The sequence below is a fragment of the Carassius carassius genome, chromosome 2, assembly GCF_963082965.1.
Source record: "Carassius carassius chromosome 2, fCarCar2.1, whole genome shotgun sequence".
Classification (NCBI taxonomy): Eukaryota; Metazoa; Chordata; class Actinopteri; order Cypriniformes; family Cyprinidae; genus Carassius; species Carassius carassius.
In genome coordinates, this window is record NC_081756.1 from 45,336,590 (window position 1) to 45,358,432 (window position 21,843).

At 41.1% G+C, this 21,843-nt stretch overlaps 1 protein-coding gene across 1 annotated transcript in view; it reads right to left on the reverse strand.

Annotated features, from left to right (window-relative positions):
- Window positions 1–21,843, reverse strand: part of LOC132110693 (zinc finger homeobox protein 3-like) — a 140,176-nt gene that overhangs the window by 91,249 nt on the left and 27,084 nt on the right. The gene's annotated exons all lie outside the window — the stretch shown is intronic.

Sequence of the window (21,843 nt, forward strand, 5' to 3'; positions counted from 1 at the left end):
AAGAGATACTGCTGAGCTAATAATTTTAATAAAGGGATGCAGGCAGTATTGATTAAAGGGGGCAACCGTACTGAAACCAATAACTCTGGCCTGCCCTTTCACCCTCCATTGCTGAATATTACATGAGCAAAGTTTCCCGGCAGCACGCTAACCACTGCGTCCTGCCTGATTAGCACATTCACTGCCTCGACTTGATTTATTTACTTGCTTACTTAACGATGCAAATTTCAGCAGTGTGTGTCTGCAGCCCCACACCCACCAAATATATTAACATGAGTGTGTTTGGCTGGGGATATTGATAATGTTTGACTTTCTCTTCATGAATTTCTGATGAAAATTTGACACCCCTCAAGTCATGCCCACAAAGCCACCGACTCACTACCCCACCTGTGTCAAACAATGACCATGTGTTTTGTGTGTGTGTTTGTGTATTTTGCTAATTTGTTAATTATGTTGATTTAACATAACATTACATGTCTTAAAATTAATTTAAAATCACAAAGTTACACTACTAACAATGTGTACTTTGTCTAATTAAACCAACACCCAATAAATAATGAGGTTATTATTGACTATAAAAACATGAAGATTAAGTACACTGAGAGTTCTTCTCCATCATCCCAATGCAAAATAATTAAGTGTTACACTATTATGAAGTCAATAAGCAACAATATGTTTAAATTCAACAACTGACAGGAGTCCAAAAATAGCATTCCAGTAACCTGTTCCTATTATGACCCCCTCAACACTCCTGCTGCAGCATTATGGGATTGTGTGTAATCGATAGTTTAAAGAACTACTTAAATTGTTAAACATAAACAGCTCATGCAATCAAAAATGGTCATTCCTGAAAATCTGACATGATAGGCTTTTCATTTAAAGCAAATGAGATGGTTTCCTTTAAAGAATTAAACAGTGCTAGAGAGTGGCAGCCCAAGCTGTCTGGGCGCATCTGCTTACAGAAAACAGGATTGCCCTTTAAAATGGAGATGGGCTAATTCAATAACCTGCAGTGGTTACTGATGTGCAATAGGATTGTCTGGAGTCTGCCAGTCGCAGATGGGCGGGCAGATATAATGTAGTTTGTCCGCTCAAGGTCTGCTTGCGAAGCAACACCTGTTTAAAGAATCTTTCAATCTCTCTCCTAACCTAACAAAAGCTCAGACAGAGAAGCAGAAGCATACAAGAAATGCATATTAGGCCTTTTTGTCTCACCATATACAAGCACCTTTGGCCAGTCAAACACTCATAAAAACAGGTATAAAACATCAGTTTCCTTTATATCCTACACATTCTGTCATCAAGGCAAGTTGTGAGGCAGGAATTCCAGGTTTTCTTAGAGGAGCACAGATATTCTTCTCAGTTCAAATTAATCAGAACAGAAAACATTCCATGTTAACCTGCCAAACAAAGTACATATGTTTTTAATGATTAAAAAAAAAAAAAATCATACATAATGAACACTGTCAGAAGAGCTGGGTCTGGATGTCATTTAGAGGGGATAGAAAATAAGATAAGTTTTTATTTATGGGGCTTTTCATTTGGTGGGATTTACTGGCTTAGCAAGGATGGAATTAAAGGCTAAGGACCCGTCTGATTATAAGCACGCACATTCACATGCCCAGGGGCCAGGCCTCCAGAGGCCCAGTGCTCCCTACCCTCTCCTGGGGAATTAACTCCTGCTCTGCCCCAGCTGAGAACCACCATGGGATGCGGCCTGACCCCCACGGCCTACCCTCAGCACCCCTCAATGTGTAAAGAACATATCCTTCTAGAGACTATCAGAGGAACAAAAAAGCTTCATCATCACCTCCATCTGGTCTTCAGCAAGCCCTGCTTTTCTTATCCCATCTCCTTCCAGATCTAGCCATCACACAGGCTGGCCACTACAGGGTTAGGGTGCTTATTGAAAAATCAATAGCATAAATGCTAGGCAAGTTACAGGAAGATGTGGGACCGGAAGGTTCCTATTGATAAAGCAGTGAGGGCCTCCTGATATTGCACAAAGGGATGTATTCACTGAATCTGGGAGAGAAGGCTTTATCTTTGAAGCATAAGCCAACTGAATCGCATATATATATGTGGAGAAACTGTTCACCCCACTGCTACATTATCAATCTAAATGCTAAAATGCCTTAGTTTTGCCTAGTTAAAAATAAAACAGAAATTACAACTAAAACATACGTGAGCTGCCAGAATATTTGTGTCAATCTGCACATGATGTAGTTGAATACATGAGCAGTACACATACAGTATTTATGTATGTAGTATTTATGTACATGAGGACAATGAGGAAGATTTCTTTCATATTATTTTCATAGCATCATCCCATCATATTTCTCATCCAGTCAAAACAAAGAAGCCAACAGTAAATATAGTTATTCAGTAAAAAAAAAAAGTATATATATATATATATATATATATATATATATATATAAACATAATAAAAATAAGTATCTCTCAAAAAACTCTAAATAATTATAACTAAAACTAAATAGTTATAAATATTTTTTGTTTACATGTTAATTGGTGCATTATTATATAATATAAATATAAATAATATAAATAATATAATATAATATAATATAATGTCATAATAATTATTATTATTCATATTATTATTCATTTATTATTCATATTATTATTATTATTATTATATAAAAATATATATATTTTCTAAATGATTAATGACATCAGTGACAGAATGTCATGACTCATATAATTCAAAAGCACTTCTGCAGCAGTTCTACACTGGGTATTTTGAGTATCACTGGGTAAATTTTTATTTCAGCTTTATTAGTGAGCAAAGGTAAACAGGGAGGGATAAAAAATTCCTCCATCTCCTTTTCCTTGTCCTGAACGTTTAATGTAGACACAGCGACACTTCAGAGGAGTTGCTGTGTCAGAAGGCAAAAAGTCACCTCAGGTCGATGGGACTCTGGCTGTAAACACAGCTTCCCGTAAAATCAATGATCTTTAGTTCAAGCTATCAGTCTATGCAGCAGAAATAGCAGCGGCTGTGTAGAGAGGGAGGAAAAGCGATAGAGAAAGAAAGAGAGATCGGTGCAGTGTGGCTGTGGGCAAGGGATGAGAGAGCACAGCTATTTGCTGCTACTGCACACAGCTCTACTGCCAAACACAGCACTGAACACGGGACTAAACGCGGTTCCCAGCATGCATCTCTCCCAGAGCCACAGCCATTAGTGAGTGTGGAGCACGCACTCTACCTGCACGCTGGCACTAGTTAATAGATTATGTTTGTTGTGGAAATGGGAGGTACTCCTCTGTGACTTTATGTAACAGTAAACATCTGCAAACTCATCTGTAACTAATTGGTCTCTGGCCTGAACACAAACGAATTGATTCCGAGGTATCAATAGCGTTCTCTGTTCTAGGGGCTGAAACTGAATCTTGGTGATAATTTTTGCTATTGGGTAACAGCATAAGATCTGTAAACGCAATCAATGTAGCAAAACAAAGGGAGCATTAAAAATGTTTTCTTGACAATGCGCGTGATGCAACGTCAGGCTGCTTTTAGCGCCATTTATTCAGCCAATGAAATCTGAAGAAGGTTTAAAGGCAGCTGAAGAGGAATCTGCGCGCTGGCAAAGTGTCTCATCACTTTTGGTGAGTGCGAAAGAAACAGGCTCCTTAGTGTAATTAGAAGTGGTTAATTAGCTGTGGGTTAATTACTCAGTTCGGAGGGGAAAGCTGGCAAAAAAAGAGCTGGTAGGGTGGTAGAGGAAGGGGAAAGTGGCGAACACGCAGCAGGAAGCTCCCAGTCTCCTGCCAATTAGCAGTCAACACGGGGGGCTGGCGGAGGAATGGGAGCACGAGTACAAATGAGCTTCACACCAGCCCACTTGCAGCCACAGAGCTAATATCACACTCAACATATCCACATTTCCCTATTAAAAATGCATACTGTTGGAGATTCTCCACTAACTGTTGTTTTTGGAAAGCGCTTCCATTTGCCCAACAGCCACACGTTTCTCCTCTACATCAAATGCAAAGAAAAAAAAACGAAGCTTTATTTCACTACAAAATCTAATATCTTATTATATTACAGACATATTATAGCGTATGAATATTTATCAAGTTAAAAATATACCTACATAATATGAACTATATAAAATTAATTTTACAAATATATTAATGTTATTAAAAAATAATAATAACATGAGATGTTGTTTTCGAGAACAGTAAAATAATTCTTGTCTTGGCCCCTGCATGCTGCCTTTTTTCCTCTTTTTTCTTAACAAATCTTACAGTGAAGTAATAGCACATTATTTGCCTCCACCTTCCCCAGTGGTTGGTTCAGATAAAGCTTTGTGTTTTGTAAGTGCATAAATTATCCCAGGGATAAAGGTATTGATGTATAATCAGAGATGGGTGATCATGTTCGTGCTGCACAAAGCCCTCCATTCACCCCCAGGCACATTGAGTGCGCGCAGCGTGCTCCTCAACACAGGAGGGAGGAGTGGAGAGAGCCTACTTACTTCTCAGAGAGAGAGAGGGTGCATTTGCTTGTTTACCTCTCGTGAAGAATGTTGTGTCTTCATGTGCCTGCCTGTACACTTTGCATGTGTGAACTAGATCAATTTGAACAAACAATTAATCACAGGATGTTTTCTTCACATGCACACTGAAGGCGGGTTTAGTCTTCATTGCAAACCCAACAAATACCAAAAAGCATTATGACTTAAAAACTTGCATGTTCAAAGGTAGAGCAAAAGATGGTCTGACAACAAAAACACACAAATCATAACAATATCAGATTGCATTCCTAATAAAAGGTTATGTGAGCGGGTGACGATACTATGCTTTGACAACAAATTTGGTTTAAAAAATTGTTAGAACTTGTGCAAAAGAGGATGGTGGACTGGGTCAAATAGAGAGATTGAGCTCTGCCAGTGTCTAAATAACGAGACCACCATCCTCAATGCTTCCCTCTGAATCCCTCATGGCACCACTGATTTATTAAACATAGAAGAAATACTATATTTCATCTGCTATAAGGAGTTAGCCCACTCCCATTCCCCCCTCCCTCAATCACTACCTCCTCAACTTCCTGATGTCCAAACACCCCTCCACCCCCATTCATACCCTCACTGTCTCATCTCTCTTGTCACTGAGGCTGCAGTTAAGACAAGTCGACCGCAAACACTGTTGTTAAGATGATCAATATCATTGAAATATTAAACCTTAAAAAGCCGCATTATTGATTGTAAGGCCGATGATAAAACTGTTCATTATCATAATCGCTGAAGCTCCATGTAAATGCTTGAGAGAGGGACTTTAGCTGCACACAGCACTTGGATACTGGATTTGTTTTCCAGGGCTGTGCTCTTCAGGGTTTAAGGCCTACATAAGACCTTTAGTTGTAATTTTCCACCCTGTGGTGAAGTCATGAAGGATTATTTGTGAGTAATGCCACAATATACTCTTCAACTACATGTTGAGCGCCTGAGCTTCAACTCAGGAATCAGCGTCAGGCAGGCTGAATAAAGCTTGGATAACCCGGCTCTAATCCAAGGCCTTTTTAACTAATCTGGAAAACAAATACCTCAGTAATAACCTAGTCCTGCACCTGGTAAAACAGAGCGACGGGAGAGACAGCACCTGGAATTAGCCAAATATCCCAAGTAGGGCATTCTTAAAGGTGCAGACACCCTTTTAGTGCTCTGCTGAAACAAATCCAAGCTATCAGGTGTCCCAAAAGTGACAAGAATCATAACGCACGAAGAGACAGGCTTACTCTTGGGCTTAACACTCTGTGTCAACAAGTGTAAAACTCATAAATGATCCAATAACAGGGTGCTTAAAGTCAAAAACACTGAGAAACACAGAGGTTTCGAGGCTGCCAGGCAGAGGAGTCATGGCGAGGCCTGGTGTTTTGTTAAACGTTTAAACCCGAGTAGTGCGATATGATCCTTCTGGATGGCACGGGAGGGCAGACTACGGAGGAAACTTGAGCGAAGAGGTCGACAGCTGTTCTGGGTTCAGGAGTCAGAAAAGCAGTAACAGGGCGGAGACGACGCAATCTTCTACATGTCCTGCCCCGGCCGTGGGGTATTTAAATAGTGCAGAGGATCTAATACCGCTGCAAAGGCAAGCACGCTCGCACAAACAAGGGGGATTAAAGGGCATCCCAGTGAAACCATTCTGTGGAAGTGATTTTGTCGCTCTAATTATTCAGTGGTATATCCTGGATAAATAATTAGAGGCTTTCTTTGAAGACCCTAGACTGCATCTCCATTCACTCTCCACTTCACATTTGCTAAGGTTAATAATGACAAAGATTTGGAAAGAAAGTACAAACTTTTTCTCTTGTACACAAATACTTCTTTTATGAGTTCTGGCCCAAATTCCTCTCTGCTTAGTTAAATCTCTTATCCTGGGAAAGAGCCTTGCTTGCTTTAAGCAATAAACCTCAAGGGAGGATGGCTTTCTACTGCACCCCCCACCTGCCCTGACCCCCTTTAAAGAATTATGGAGTGTTAAAAAAGTACAAGGAATTATGTGTTTTACATGTTTTACATCCGGACGTTAAAAAAAAAACAAAGAGCGAACAAATTACAGTTAAACACTTTTTCAGGCTGCTCTCATAGCATAACCTGCAGGTGAGAGTTTGAGGGACTGCCTGGGGGAATAAAATAGATTCCTATTGATGGCACTGACTCTTAAATCCCAGCTATTCTCAAACGACAGCGAACTACATCTCCAATGAGGTACCCATGCTCTTACTAACTGACAGTCTATTTTTACGGGCTGCTACGGAAGCTTAGAAAGCTCTTTTTCAGCAAAAACATAAATAAAAGGTGAGCTGACAGCTGTAATGATGTTGAAAGATTCATCTTACACACAACGACCAAACTATTAATATTTGCACTATTATTTTTTAAGTTACACAGTGCCAATCCACCTGCAGATGGTTCGATCTTTAACATCTCTCATTATCTAAGTGTATCATTTTGTGGTATGTAGACACTACCAATAAATCATAACCATAACTACAGTGGTTTATTGCACTGTACAGATCTAGCCCGCAGTATTTACAAGAAAAAGGGCCAAGGCAAAGCAAGTGAAGTGACTTGCATTCTTCCTCAGCGGTGATGAAATGAATGACTCTCAACAGAGGAAGAGAAAGACAAAAACACTATGAGAATACATGTAGTTAACTGTGTAACAAGGTGGCCTCGAGGCTGGTGTGGAAAGATGCCGATGATCCAGGCGAAGAGGAACACTGAAAACATTTAATGGTCTTCCTCTGACTTGTCGAGGCACACAACAAATGTTTCATTAAGCAGGGGAGGGGTGACAAAAAGCTGAGCTCAACAAGCAGGCCACACCCAGATCTAAGACTTAAAAAATACCAGAAATCCCTTTTTTCTTTATTTGATTCATAGTTCAGTTAGGGAATCCCTTCTCTGAACGATTCTCTGACTCAACTACTAACTGCTAAAAGGAAACTGTTTTGTGAATTTTTCCATGACTACTTCTTGTTTGAAATTATTGTCACACTTGACCATTTCAGTCACAATCTGGCCACACCCACCAGAAAACAGAAGATTTCTAATCACCTATAAAGACTAACAGGAAAGGCCTAAAGGATACCAACAAACCCTTTGATAATTATACGGATTTAAAATGAATCCAGGTCCAAGTTTACAGGCAAACTGTTAAGGACTGCTTTCAGAGACAAGGATGAAAGAGAAAGACAGAAACAGAAAGAAAGAAAGAAAGAAAGAAAGAAAGAAAGAAAAGACAGGAGGCTAAGGACTGCCTTCACAGAGGCGGTAGGGGGAAAACCGACACCGTGCCACTAACATAAGCCCGTCAAAGTTTGCTGGCATGTCAACACTCTCAGACAATCCTGGCATTGTGGTGTCTGCCAAGACTTAAGCCACTGTGCACTCAGCAGAGGTCAGAGAGCCCACCGCACCTAAAAGCCCAAGCAGGGTGAGGGGAAATCCAAAGCATGCGAGATAGGAAGAAGAATAGTTAAAAATCCCAGAAGCGTGGCAACTGTTTGCAAGTCCAAGTTCCATCGACTCTCGCATTTAGGCTTTGTTGCTGGCAAGTGTGGACGTCAGACAGAGACTCAGCTTTCTATCTCCTCCTCTCTTTAATGAGGCGGCCACAAGCTGTCCCCAATCCCATCAGCCCCGCTGCTTCACTGAATGCAGCACCTGTTAGATATAAATCAGCCTCACTGAGCTGTGTTTGGGAAATGAGGCATTAAGCATGACACAGACTGTCAAAGTTCACATCACGCTAACCGCAACATCTAGCTGAACTGCTGAGCGGCAGACCCAAAGCCCGGCCCAGTCTCAGCCCAACTCTGCTCCGCTCACATGGCCTGCCTCCCTGCACTGCGCCACATGAAATGCAGATTACATCTGGAGTCCAGCTGGGCCAGAAAGAGAAAGGAGGAAAGAAAAGGTGAAATAGAGGGAGAGATGGAGAGAGAGAGGTATGAAAATCAGAGAAAGACACTGATCTCCAGTCACTCTGTGGTCATGTTTTTAGGATTTACGTCTAAAAGCAGAGGAAGAGACTGGACCATGGAGCTTTAACTGCTGGTGACAGATCAATGGGTGTGTCATAACAAACAGACATTAAAGAGAGGCAGAAAAGGAGGGAGAGAAGGCCGTTAGTGCAGCTTAAAGAATCCTAGTCATGTGTCAGAACAGGGTCAAAGGTCAGATCCTGGAAGAGAAGCCACATTCCTCTGTGGACAGAAACATATCTTCAGTATGTGTTCCTATGAGTTTCAGCTTTCCGGAACAACAGTCTACACCCCTTTACCCAAGGACCTAGCAGCTAAATATTAACCAGATATGATTTATTTTGAACTACGCGTACTGTATGGCAGGTTTAGGTAGAGATGGAAAGTGAAAGAGAAAAAGAAAGGGAATCCAAAATAAAACATCATCTGTTAATGATTTATCCGAGGGCAGTCATGGACAGGCGCCCATTCTAAGATGTGGCTTGTTGTGTTAAGCTGTTAGCTGCAGGGTCAGGCAGGATGGACAAATGCAGGGCCAGGATAGTGCCGGCAGGGGCCATGGCTCTTTGCTGCCTCACTGTAATTTACATTACTGTGTAATTACCTGCAGAATGAGAGACTCAAGGATACATGGAACCCCCTCCATCTCCAACTCTCGGATCAACACACACACACACACACACACCTCCTGCAATAGCCAAAGTCTCCCATGGCTCAGCATTTGGGCCAGAAAACAAGCTGTGAGTAAAGCAGAATTGAGGAACATGCCAACAATAAGTGTCGAGTACAGACAAATCAGTATCACACCCAGAAAGTTATCTTTGGCTTGGTGGAGTAACACAGAGACCTTTTCATTACAAACACATCAAACTGCAACGACAGGGCCCGTTCACTGTTGTGAGTCGAAGGGATAAACTCCCGTCCATCATCTCTTTCTGGGGGAATTTCAAATTATCAATTTAGAAAATATATTTAGAAAAAAAAAAAAAGAAAATGTAAAGTGTATTACAAAAACATAAACAGAAATGGTCAACAACAATACTTAGGTAGGCTGTGGCATTTAAACAATGCTCAATGGGGAATAAGGGGCCACAAGTGTGCCAAGAAAATATCCCCCAAACCATTTCACCACCAGCAGTAGCCTGAACCGTGCTTTCATGTTCTTTACACCAAATTCTGACACTACTATCTGAATGTCCCAGCAGAAAGTAAGACTCATCAGACCAGGCATTGTTTTTCCAATCTTCTATTGTCCAATTTTCGCCTGTGCGAATTGTAGCCTCTGTTTCCTGTTCTTATATATATATAAAGGGGTCGTGTGTAAAAAAAAAAAAAAAAAAGAGAGAGAGAGAAAAAGAAAAATAATTTATTTATTTATTTATTTTTGAAAATAATGATTGGATTGTGTATTCTTAGATGTGATGAAAATGGTTTATTACTTGAAATGTGCATGATGGACCATCTTGCACCATCTTTTCAAAACATGAAACCAATATTAAGACACTGTGATGTGTTTTAAACTAGATTTTAAAAAGATCTAGTTTATTTTTTGTTTGTTTGTTTGCATCATATATATATATATATATATATATATATATATATATATATATATATATATATATATATATATATATATATATATATATATATATATATATATATATATATGTATATATATATATATATATTCCACTATATCACTGACTTTAAAATCAACACATGCTACTAAAATATTACACAATGAAGTCTGTGTGCTGCTCAGAGAAACAGGAATCTGCCAGGCCTTGAAGAGCTTGAACCTGTGCTTAATTAATGATGCCACTGTTTTGACAAAGAGGAAGTATGCCAGAAAACAAGATAAACATTTGATGGCTGTCAGGACGTACATTTTTAGATTACTAAAGGAAACAGGACTAAAAGATCTACAGTGAGGCACTTGGAATCTTAACATAAGGCTATGGTACTGCTCTGCTCAATCTTCCTTGCCATTAGAGAACCTGTCACACACAGCTGCTGTGCCTGTGTGTGTGTGTACAAGCTAAGGGAAAGCTGCCAGATTTAGTGCTATACTGTGAATGAAATCGCTCGGTGGAGCAGAAAGTTTGTAATGAATTGCCTATACCAGAGTTCTGGGCACAAGAGTGGGAGGCTATGTACACATGCCAATACACCAAGTGAAATGCTCCACATGCCTTAGTATTTAAAAGTGCTACACAAAAACACTAAAATGTTCCACAAGTTGCATAGGTGCACTGAAAAAAGATCAATAATTTCTGAGAAGTTAACAGAATCGAACAGGTATTCTCTGAAACATTGTTGACACTTATCTAGAGTTGCAGTCACCGCTGGGAAACTCTGGGAAAAGGTCCCGGTGTTTCATTTCCGCCAATTTAGGGAGTGTATCAGGGATCAGGCAATCTATAAAATCTGCCAAATCAGGCCAAAATTTGCATGGACTATGCAGAGAAGAGAGCAAAGGTGTTACACTTAACCCATCTCTCAATAGGGCTGAACGGTTGATGTCTGCAATGGACAGAGCCTCGTGCTGGGGAGGGACTGTGTAAAATGAGAGGTGCTTAATTGGCTCAGGGACTGTAATTCGGAGGGATTAATTGAAGTGAGCTATGATGCCAGGTGCACTCCTTTCATTGGGCGGGTGCAGATGGAGTTCAATGGTTAGCCTGACTGGGTCACTGTGAGCAAGCCTGCATAGGACAAACAAAGCTCTGCATACTAAAGTAAATGCTGCTGTAATGCTTGAAGCAAACAAACAGCCAGGATGTCCTGGGATGAAAGCCTAACCGAAACGAGGACTACATACTATCTTAAAATGAACAGCCTAGACAAAAATGAACAGCTATAAAAACTTTAATGTAAGCCAGTAAGAAGAGATGGAATAAAGGGACAGTTGTCGGGGAGGCGGAACAGACAAGGGAGCCAAAGCAACACCTGCTGGCCCTGTCACTGCCTGCTCATTATCTAAACCTATCTATTCCTCATCCTCATTATGAGCAAACACTGACAGGGAAGTCAATTTGAAAAAAAAAATCTAAAGGAGAAATGCATCACATTAAAAGCCCTGTCTTTTAGTAATATTGCATGTGAGAGGGATCAAGTATGCTTCACTCAAGGCTGTTATTCAAACATTTCAGCAACCTGCATTTTTACTGCTGTAGCTTTGGGTAACTGGCACTTAAGACAAAAAAAAAGGAAAACAAAAGGTAATAAGGAAGTGAGAAGTTTGTGTATGTGCGTTTAGAAAGGTTTTTCTCCTGCAAGTCTGAAGTGCCTTGATCAGGTTTACAGAGTGACGGTTTATGGAGAGCACAGGAAATTCAGCAGATCTGTGCATCAGTCACCAGTCTGGGGTTTTTAGTCTTATCCAGAAGCAACAAAAAGCAGGAAATCCATCATCAGTTGGGGATTCAACCACATATTCATGTTGACTAGGGGGATGTATGTGCTTGTATTTGCCTTTACGCTACTGACCCTTCATTTCCAATGCTAAATAGATTTTTTTGAAGGCGTCACTGGGTACCCAGCAGTGTAGATTCATTTCCCTTCAAGCCCCAGGTCTGGAAAATCAAAATGATCTCTCAGCATTTTGCTGTTATTTGGAGAAGATTAATCTGCATTTTGTCCCTCCTCCGTCCTGCCAGACTGACATGATGAACACCACTGGGTCATGTACAGGGCCTGGAGTCAGGCCAGATCCCCACCCGCATGCAGAAGACACCACTGACCCAACAGCTTTTAAATTACAGGCTAAGAGACAAAAGGAAGGTGACTGGAAAAAGAGCCATTATCCCTGCAGTCCTGCAGGTCAAGCCTTCCCTCTTCAAGGCACAGGTCAAAGCCACATATCTCTTCCACTAAGGTGAGGGTCACTGCAATGCTCCCTCCAGTCCTGGGTCAACCAGAGGTCTCCAGCCACTGAGGTTCATAGCAATACAATAAAGCAATCAACTAGGGTGCCAGACCCTGGTCAATAATATACTCCAAGGCCACAGGGGGTCACCACCTGCTCTCTGGCCTCTTATTGGAAAGTCCCCCAAGGTCTTTAACAGTGGACTAGGGCTTTAATTTCAAGCCTAAGGGTAGTGGAGAGGCATAATTATATTCTCAAGCCGATGCAATAAAACAATTGAAGCATTGCAGAATGTGTTGTTTGGCTTGATGAACGCTGTATCTTTGTTTTTATTAAAATAATGCAGCCATCCAGCGTAGACCTCATCGTCAGTGCTCTGATGTCATCAGACAGTTTTTAATTCTGCCAGACGATTTTGTTTACAATATCCCTCTCAGCACACTAGCAAACGTCTCAACTTCTGCAAGACTGGCACAATGCCACAGCGTTGGACATCTGTTCTCATGAAGTTTTTTGCCTGTTGTTTTGTAAAGCCAAGTGGCTTGGTCAAATGAAACAAAGAGAACAACACTCAAAATCACAGTCACCTACACTGAAACCCAACACCAGCAACGTCCTGCTGGGGAAAGTGCAGACCTTGGCTTTAACTGTTGAACTTAGACTGTGTCTCTAGTTCTGGCTGAATTGGACAAGTACACAGAGCTAGACACATTCCTCAGAGGACCTGATCCTGGAATAAACCAAAAGGGATCAGAGGGAGGGGACTTTTTTTCTCATCATTCTCTTTTCATTCCATCTCTCTGAGTCCTCATGAATGGAGGCAGACAGCATCCATGCAGTTGCCAGGATAAGACAGCAGTTAAGTCTTGGCTACTCTCCCTTTCTGCTTAAAGGTAAATATCTTGTTTCTAACAGTTCCGGTTGGTTGGATACAATGGGGAGCTCAAAGAAAATAACTCCAAACAAGTGAAGCTACCTGTCTTTTTAGGTCGCACCCTAACCCCTAGCCCCCGACTGCTTCCAAAAAGCTAGTCTTGAATAACTAACAATGACATTTTAATAGTTAGGATGTAAAAGTTTAACAAAAGATTAGGAAATTAAGAGTATTGTTCATTTGTGTGTGTGTGTGTGTGTGTGTGTGTGTGTGTGTTAGGTATTGCTTTAGCCAATGTTAACTTATATAACTTATTATTAAATACTACCAAAAACAATCTAATGGAAAAAACTAAAATTAACCACAATACAAAGGTTCAGAAATATGCAATATAATGTGACTTATCACCACTATACATTCTTAAATTTAGCAAAAAGGCACATACTATGTTTAATGTTAGTACAGTACCTAACATGAGATAACAATGAACAATACTTTTACAGGTTTACAGTCATATAAATGAACATAAGTTAAATGAAGTTTGATTTGTTTGTGAACCGGAATACCAGACTAACCACATTTTGTGTTTGCCTGCAGCCATGGAGGACAACTCAATAGAAAGAAGTGTTTTCATGGCATTATTTTATGCTACTCAGTGTTTACATCACATTCCATTCAGACTCCAAGCTCACAATTCAGATAAAATATATATAATTTTTTTTTTTTGCCATGTCAGTAGGCTCAGTGGTGCAGGGAACACTGGTTTATTTCATAGAAATGTGACACTGACAACATGGACATAGAGGAAAACAAAAAAAGTTACACTACCATAAACATCTGTGACATTTAATCAGTTGACAGTTTACCCCTTGAGTAGGAGCTATCTTAATTCACTCTTTGGTAGTGTGTGAGGAGACGTAAATGTTCCATGTGCCTTAATGGCACTTTTCTTCCCCTCCCCATCCCTCCCGTCTGAGCTCTGCTCCAGCAGGCGTCATTAGGCAACATAATCAGCATGCTGTTTGCATACATCTGCCTTATTTTATTGATCTCTCTTCATTCATTAGCCTTCAGGGGAATGTCATTAACACATGCCTACCACCCCCCTTCATACCCAGGGGAGGACTAATTCCTATACATGACATCTGGATTTCGGTAGAGGGCACAAGTGGGCTTGTCATAGTGGGCACAGGGCCAGTGCCAGCTCCATCCCTGGGTACCCATTCTTATCTGTGCCCCTGGCTGTCGACAGCCAGAGCCAAGATCCTCTAACAAGGAGAGCCTTTCCCTGCCCTCCGTTAACTAAAAGGGCAATTATCCGGAGAACAATGATGCTTTTCACAAGGCCTTATGTTATCATTAATGCAGTGGATCTGGTTACAGCAGACCCTGCTTAAGCTAATTACAGAATGCTATCTGTGGATTCTTCATTGCTTCTTAATTAAGTAGGATTCATTTCTAAAGGGGTTAAAACAGTCACGTTTTTTTCTGTTTTGTTTTTCCCTGTCTCTCAGCTTGCTTGGAGGTGGGATTTAGCCTGAGGGCTCCCACAGCTGATGACACAGACGTGATAAAGATGGGATCATATTCACACACTAGAAAACAAACACATGCGCTACAGACACATCACAAACAATATAAAAGACAAATGTTGCAACAGTGACAAAGATGAGTGACACATGATGCTCATTTTATTATTGTATTCAATTAACATTAACATGCAATGCACACAATGACTTAAATACAGCTATATGATGAATTTTACATTGCATAAATAAAATTTGTTTTTCTACATGTTTTGTTAAGCCATGTCACAAAAGCACATGCAACCACATCCTTGTGTACCATTGATAGTAGCTATAATAACTGGCAGTAAAGTCATGCTTTGTGTTAGTACATTATGTAGGAAACACTAAGAGAGCTCTTCTTGTTCAGCCCACACATAGTAACTCAATACCTGGCATGTCTTCTGTCTATTTGTGTCTCCACAGAGGACTCAAGCCTTTTCAACAGCACCCTCCCCGTCACTGACACATTCTTATTTGGCCTGATTAACCCATTCTTATTTCATACCACTGTCACCCTGCCAGACGGAAGGGTAGAGTAGATTTACAGTCACCGTTCTCTCGCCACCCGGGCAGAGATGGGAGCAGAGTGGGATGGCACAGGAATGTTAAGGGGGAAAGGGTTTATAAAAGATATCCAGTGGGATTCTCCTGCTTTCTTTAGCCTTGAGCATTCTCTTCAACAGGGGCTGAACCCTCACTCGGAGGTTAAGATGACATACAAGCTATTTTCAAAGGCTCTGTGTATCATCTAAAAGTGAGGACTCACACCGCAAGCCTGAGTAGAATACTCCATCAAAGAAACTCATGGAATGACACAACAGGCAGTCGAGGTGTCACAGAAAAGTGAATCAGAGAAAAGTGAGGAAACGAAAGAAAGGGAACAGGTGGTAAGTGTGGGCAAGCTCCAACCATCATGTGCTTACAACATGCACTGAGTATGTGGTGGTTCACTGAGAGGTGAGCTCAAATTAAACACACACACACACACGCAAAAAGTACACACATATACACAGGGTTGGTTTGGCAAGAATGTGTCCATACTTGCTTCACATTGTGCAGCAAGACTCTGGCTGCTAATTGAGATTAAAATAAGTAAACAGACACAGAGTTATGCACTTTCTGTATATTTGCAGAGATGGGGATGTATCAGCATCGGGATCGGGATCAAGTTTCAGGAAGGTCACGGCCAGAACACAGACACGTACATACAAACGTCGGCTAAAGAAATATGCATGCAATGCATTCATGTTATTGTCCTATCTTCAAAGGAACTGTTAAACACATATAACCCATATTGCATAATACTATCAACATGGCAACAATGAAACAGCATTACATTGACAAAATGCATTTCACTACAGAAGCATAACCCCTTACTTTGTTGCTCAAATGAAAAACCCAACCTGTGCAAATAAACTGCCCTAGAAAGTGACATAACAACACCCACTAACTGTAAATGGAGTCCTCTAGAGGTCCTGCTGCAAACAACAAGCATAAAAAAAATACTTGATGCATACATTAGGACCTGTGATGCCTGATCTGTGCGCATATCTTAAGTCCACACGACTGTAGAGTGTCCCACTGGACATTTTATGGCTCAGAAGGTTGCTCACTGGTGCACCCTCCGTGTCTTTTGCCGAGTTTGCACTGATGCGAGCAACACAGCAAGCTAATATAAGATTATATCACCAAAGTGTGGACACGGAAGAGGCGGCAAGGCCAGGCAATGTCCTTTTGCTGGCAACCCTCTGATAACGAACGTCCCTTTCGCTCAGGGTCACACTGACCTGGATGAGTTGCTCGTCTTATCACCGGGAGTGCCGCTCCCTTCATTTGCCTTGTTTTTACCATTTGCACAAGAAAAATTTAGTGTTTTAAGTAATCCTTGTTTGTACTGGCCATAATTGATTGGGTAATCCTGGTTTAACATGCACTAAAGCCAGTGCTTAAGAATCTATTAGGAAAGCTAACAGCTTAAAGAGGCAGATCTCCCTTTTTTGCTCTCAGGTTGGCTTGATGTAGCCCCACAAGGCGCACACACATAGGCATGCCCCTGCTCGCTGTCACCTTCTTCTCTTCTCCAACATACAGTCTCAAGGCACAGCTCCATGCCATTTGTTCATCTAAGCTTGAGTTTGTGTGTCACTGTGCTGATCTACAAGGGCTAAGACAATGGAAGTAACTGGCCGGGTGCCATGGCTTAAAAAAATTCCCCTGTAAGTGAGGTCTGGCACTGACTTCTTCAGTCTAGTGATACCCAGTACTGGTGGTGTTCCAACCGCTTGGCCTCTATGGACACCCCACCAAAAAGTCACAGTCAACTCGACATGACACATGCCACACTGGGCAGTCATCACTGAGACAGTCTGTCATAATCACCATACATCTCCCTGCATCAGCACACAGGGAAAGAAAGAGTGAAAAGGAATGCTTGTAGTGAGAAGACACCCACAGATGTGAATTAGGTTGTATGTTTCAGCTGTGAACTCTGAGAATGGGCATTTCAAGCAGCGCTCACGGCAGAAACCGACTTGAAAGCAGGACTTGACTCAACCAACCTGTCCCAAGCATCTTCAGCCAATCAGGACAAGGATATGTTACACAAATGTGCAGTCTCTTACTTGTGTAAACACACATACACACACAAAGCATAACCCCGAAAGTGGCCCCGAAAAACAAAAACCTCTGTAATTATTGTCTGCCTTCTCTCTCTTTCTTGTTCTCTTGCTGTCTTTCTTTTTGACTTGGGTTACCTGTCATTCCAGGTTTTGTTTTTTTGTTTTGTTTTGTTTCTCCTAGATTTTCTCCTTAATCCATGTCTGGAAGGAGCATTGGCAGTGCTGGCAGAGTGCCGGAGCTGGTGAATGAGATGCACATTTCAGCCCGCAGGGGCTCTGTGACGACACAACAAATAAACATATTGGAAACTTGAGTCTGCACTCATAGCTCTGCAAGCATATGAATGCATTTTTTTAACGAAGGGAGAGAGGCAAAGGAGGGGGGGGTCATTTTGCTCTCCACAAAACCTCCATTGTGCCAGAGAAACTTTATATGCATATTAGAAACTTGAAACCACATAGAATTCTCCTAACAGGATTCTTGTAACTGTGAACAAGATAACATTACCTACCATTCTTTCCCCGTGCTCTCTCCTCACATACAAAAAGCAGAGAGAATGTCTTCAATCTTGTTTTTCTGCAGGGCTCTTAGACTTCATGATGGATCCTTCTTTTTTTCCAGCAGGGTCATCTAACATCTACGATAAGAGCTCCATGGTCTCCAGGCGGTTTTTGTGGCTTTTTAGGTAATGCATTCCTTAGGTCAGGTGTAGTGCTCATGCATGACGTCCACATTGATTTGCTTTGAACATTCCCTTATCCTACTTTTCCAGCCGTTTCACTTCTTCAGTGTTCCACCGTTGAAATTTTCCCTCACTCAGTGGTGTGTCTCTCTTGAGGACTCCAAATCAGTCAGAGACATGTCCCCTGCATACTCACACACATTTAAAACTCCTATGTATGGTGTGCATACAAGTAAAAAACACAAGAAAGAGTCATTCGCTCACAACTGCGTACATACCAACTTCTTTCCTTTCTGGCACAAGTTCATTCTTGTTACAACAGTTGTAGGACTCCTTATCTTCCGCTTGAGGAGGAAAGTTAAATAACCACATTCACAGAACAAATAATCAACTTAACAATCGTGGGTGGGGGGTTAGGGTTAGGTGGGAGTTCCGAGATCCGAGCACCGGTGTGGCTGAGGAGGACTCAGGGGTGAGATCGAGGTAGGTATTGAGGGCAGCTGGGGCAGGTGTGTGTTAAAGCACACGTGTTTGAGGGGAATGGGGAGGTGCCGGGTGAATGGCAGGAGACGCCACAGCAGTGACATCACTCACAGACCTGTAATTAAAGCACAGCTCTCCACACAAAAGCTGAAGAAAGGTATCGGCAGGGGAAGGGCAGCCATTTTCATAATGACAGCTTAACCCTAGCAGCCAGAAAATAAAAAGACTCACAAACGGTCACTATAGCTTCTAATTACTGTTGTACTACCGTGCAAACAAAAACATCCACATGACTATGCTAATAATAAAATAAGCACGCATGTTGAGTATGTATACAACCTTAAACAGACCAGGGTTAATAAAAGAGTCATTCTCAAAGGACAGAACAACCTTGCTAACTTTTCCACAAAGGTATAATTTTTAGAAAATATTATTAAGGTTTACAATACAAAATAAAAGTTTCTCTTCTCTATCCTTTATGAAAGCTGAGAGGCAATTGCCTCCGCAGGTTTTTGCTTGAGCACACAAGAGAAGCAGTGTTCCTGCATGCACTAAAATTAGACCAACCACTTCTTTACTAGCCATAGTTTAAATTCCTGCCTTTTCTCATCAATTCTAAACTTTTACTCTTCTCGTTACTTTAAATTAAAGGCAGTGAAACTAAACAATGGGGAAAGATGCACAAGTGAATCGGAAATGCAGGATTCAAAAAAATCTCCCGCATGAGCACCATCTAAACACTAAGCCAAAGCTCTGACCAAAACCATAGACTGTAAAAAATATGGACAAAGCGTCTGTGACGTCACCCATAGACTTTCTGAAGAACGGGTTTGAAGCCGTTTATGGGGGGTATGGGCTGCGCCATCTTGGAAAATCTTGGGAAATCCTAACTCCGCCCACCTTCTGTTTTTTTTTAATTTGTTAAATTTCAGTTTTATCAATATTAGCCATTATAAAAGTATAAGTAAAAGGTATAAGAAGCTATACAAATAAAGCAAACAATTCAGTTAAACATACAAAGTCAGCGCTCTAGTCTAACCATACATCGGTAAAAAGTTAAATACCTTATAAAGTTATGAAACTTCCCCTCAGCCAAAACGATTGCCCAGGGAAAAAATTATAGATTTACGAGACCAAAAATCGCCCATTAGATATACACAAGATGAATTATATCTCATGTTTAACCACTACAGAGACGCCAGAGTCCGCGGCATTGGCGGCAAACTTTAGAAGGTCTAGCCGAGGAAAGACTGCTTCAGGCGGGGTACATGAACGCCAAGCGCCCGGTCATCGCTGGATCAACTGGATAAAATTTTCATAAATCTTTAAATAAACCACAGATTTGAGCTTTAAACAACTACATTCTCGCCTGAAAACCTCTTAAAACTACATTTCATGATACAGAAACAGTAGTATTATATGTCAACTGTATTAAAAAATGGCACTTCTTGTTGTCATTCTTCGTGGCGCTGCCTTGTCAGCTGTCAATCAAGCTGTCACTCAAAGTTAACCACACCCTTATTGTCATATATTTTATATCTAAATACGATCTAAACTAACGAGTTAGAAAAATATCACCCCCCTCACAGTTGTCAGGCACTCGGAAGCTATCGAAAAATACAATAAAAGTCCATGGGACCAACTTGTAAAGACATGAATTTATGCTGTGAAAACAGACATTTTAACATGGGGGCTATGGACATTTGCTCCCTTTTGGGACCTTCCCCTGGCGGATTTTCGATGTATTGCAGTTTTTCGCACTTCCTGGTAGGCTTCATTTTTCAGATCAGAATGTTGCCGTTTGACCAAAACGCATTATAAAACTGATCTTTTGATGGAAACAGGGTGAAAAGAAGGTCTTAGCTGAAGCAAAGCCTCTCTGTAGCAATTCAACCCTTCTCACTCTTTTCTGCTATCTCCGTAGGTTTATGAATGGTTGACAGGAACCTGAGGGAAAGCAGGCATTTTTTTAGTCCACCGGGGTTCCTCAACTCTGGGACAGAGTAATGATTGAGCAAGACAAGCTGTGGTGAGTGAATTAATAAATACATCTAGTATGTAGAGTTCAGCGAGATGAGGTTGAGAAATAGGGGAGGTTTATTTTTAAAAACAGCCAGGAATACTGGCATCAAGCACATGAGTCACTAATGAATCAGTGCTGAGCAGCCAGATTGCTATGTTCAGCTGTGCTCATCTTAACTTTTTCCAACAGCTCTGTTCTGTGACAAAATATCCTTAGATTTACCAGCGCTGACTGAAAATGCACTCAGCTATCTATTTGTTTGCACGATAGACTGTCTGGCTGCTTCAACCTCATACCTTCACCACAGCATTTCTGTGGAGAACGTCTGAAGCATGGAGAATGATTCCAGACGTGACCTCTACTCTCTGAACTCTGATGTGGGAAGATCACATCCAAAAAAGATTGAGGCCAACTCAGAGAAAAAAAGTCTCTTTGTGTGAGTGTCTTGCTTACATATTGTCTTTCTAAGTCACTTAAATGCCCACAGAATCACACGAGCAAATAAGGGCTGTAAGTCCTTTCTGAGCTCTGTCTGAAGTCTGTAATAACTGAAGTGTTCCGAGTCTTGTATAAAGGTCAATCTGACTTTGGGAAAGGGACACATAAGCAGAGGAAGAGAAAGAGAGGGAGTAGCTGAACTGGCACCTTGCCTACTAGCCTGTTATTGCCCTAAGCACTAGGTTTTGCTGCCAAAGGTAGCCACACCTGAACAGCTCCAAAACAATTTCAAAGAGATGACAGTCAGGGCACACAAAGTATGTGTATGTTTGCGTGTCTGATAAGAACCAAAGAAGCAGCTGACTCATTTTAACTACTTTATCCTGCTACAACTCACCACTACTCATCACCTTCCTCATTGCTTTTCTCTTTCTTCCTCTCCACAGACTTGATATGAAAGCCTGTTCCTCCTCACCACTAGTTGATAACTAGCATATAACTTCTTTTTAGACTTTGTCATATTTTTTGACCTCACAATAGTGAGAGGTGACTATTAACAACAGGAACAGGAATGAGAAATGTTGCATGCCAGATTCAATTTTGTATTACCCACTTGAGCACTATGGCTCAGTGTCAAGACATGTGCTGACTTCTAGTCTACTTGTATCTAAAGGTGTAGGCTACTATTTCGTTTTGGTCACAGATAAATGCAACAGAGCAAAACATGCACATTTCTGCCCTTCACAGTCTGACTGATAATTGCAATGTACATGGGA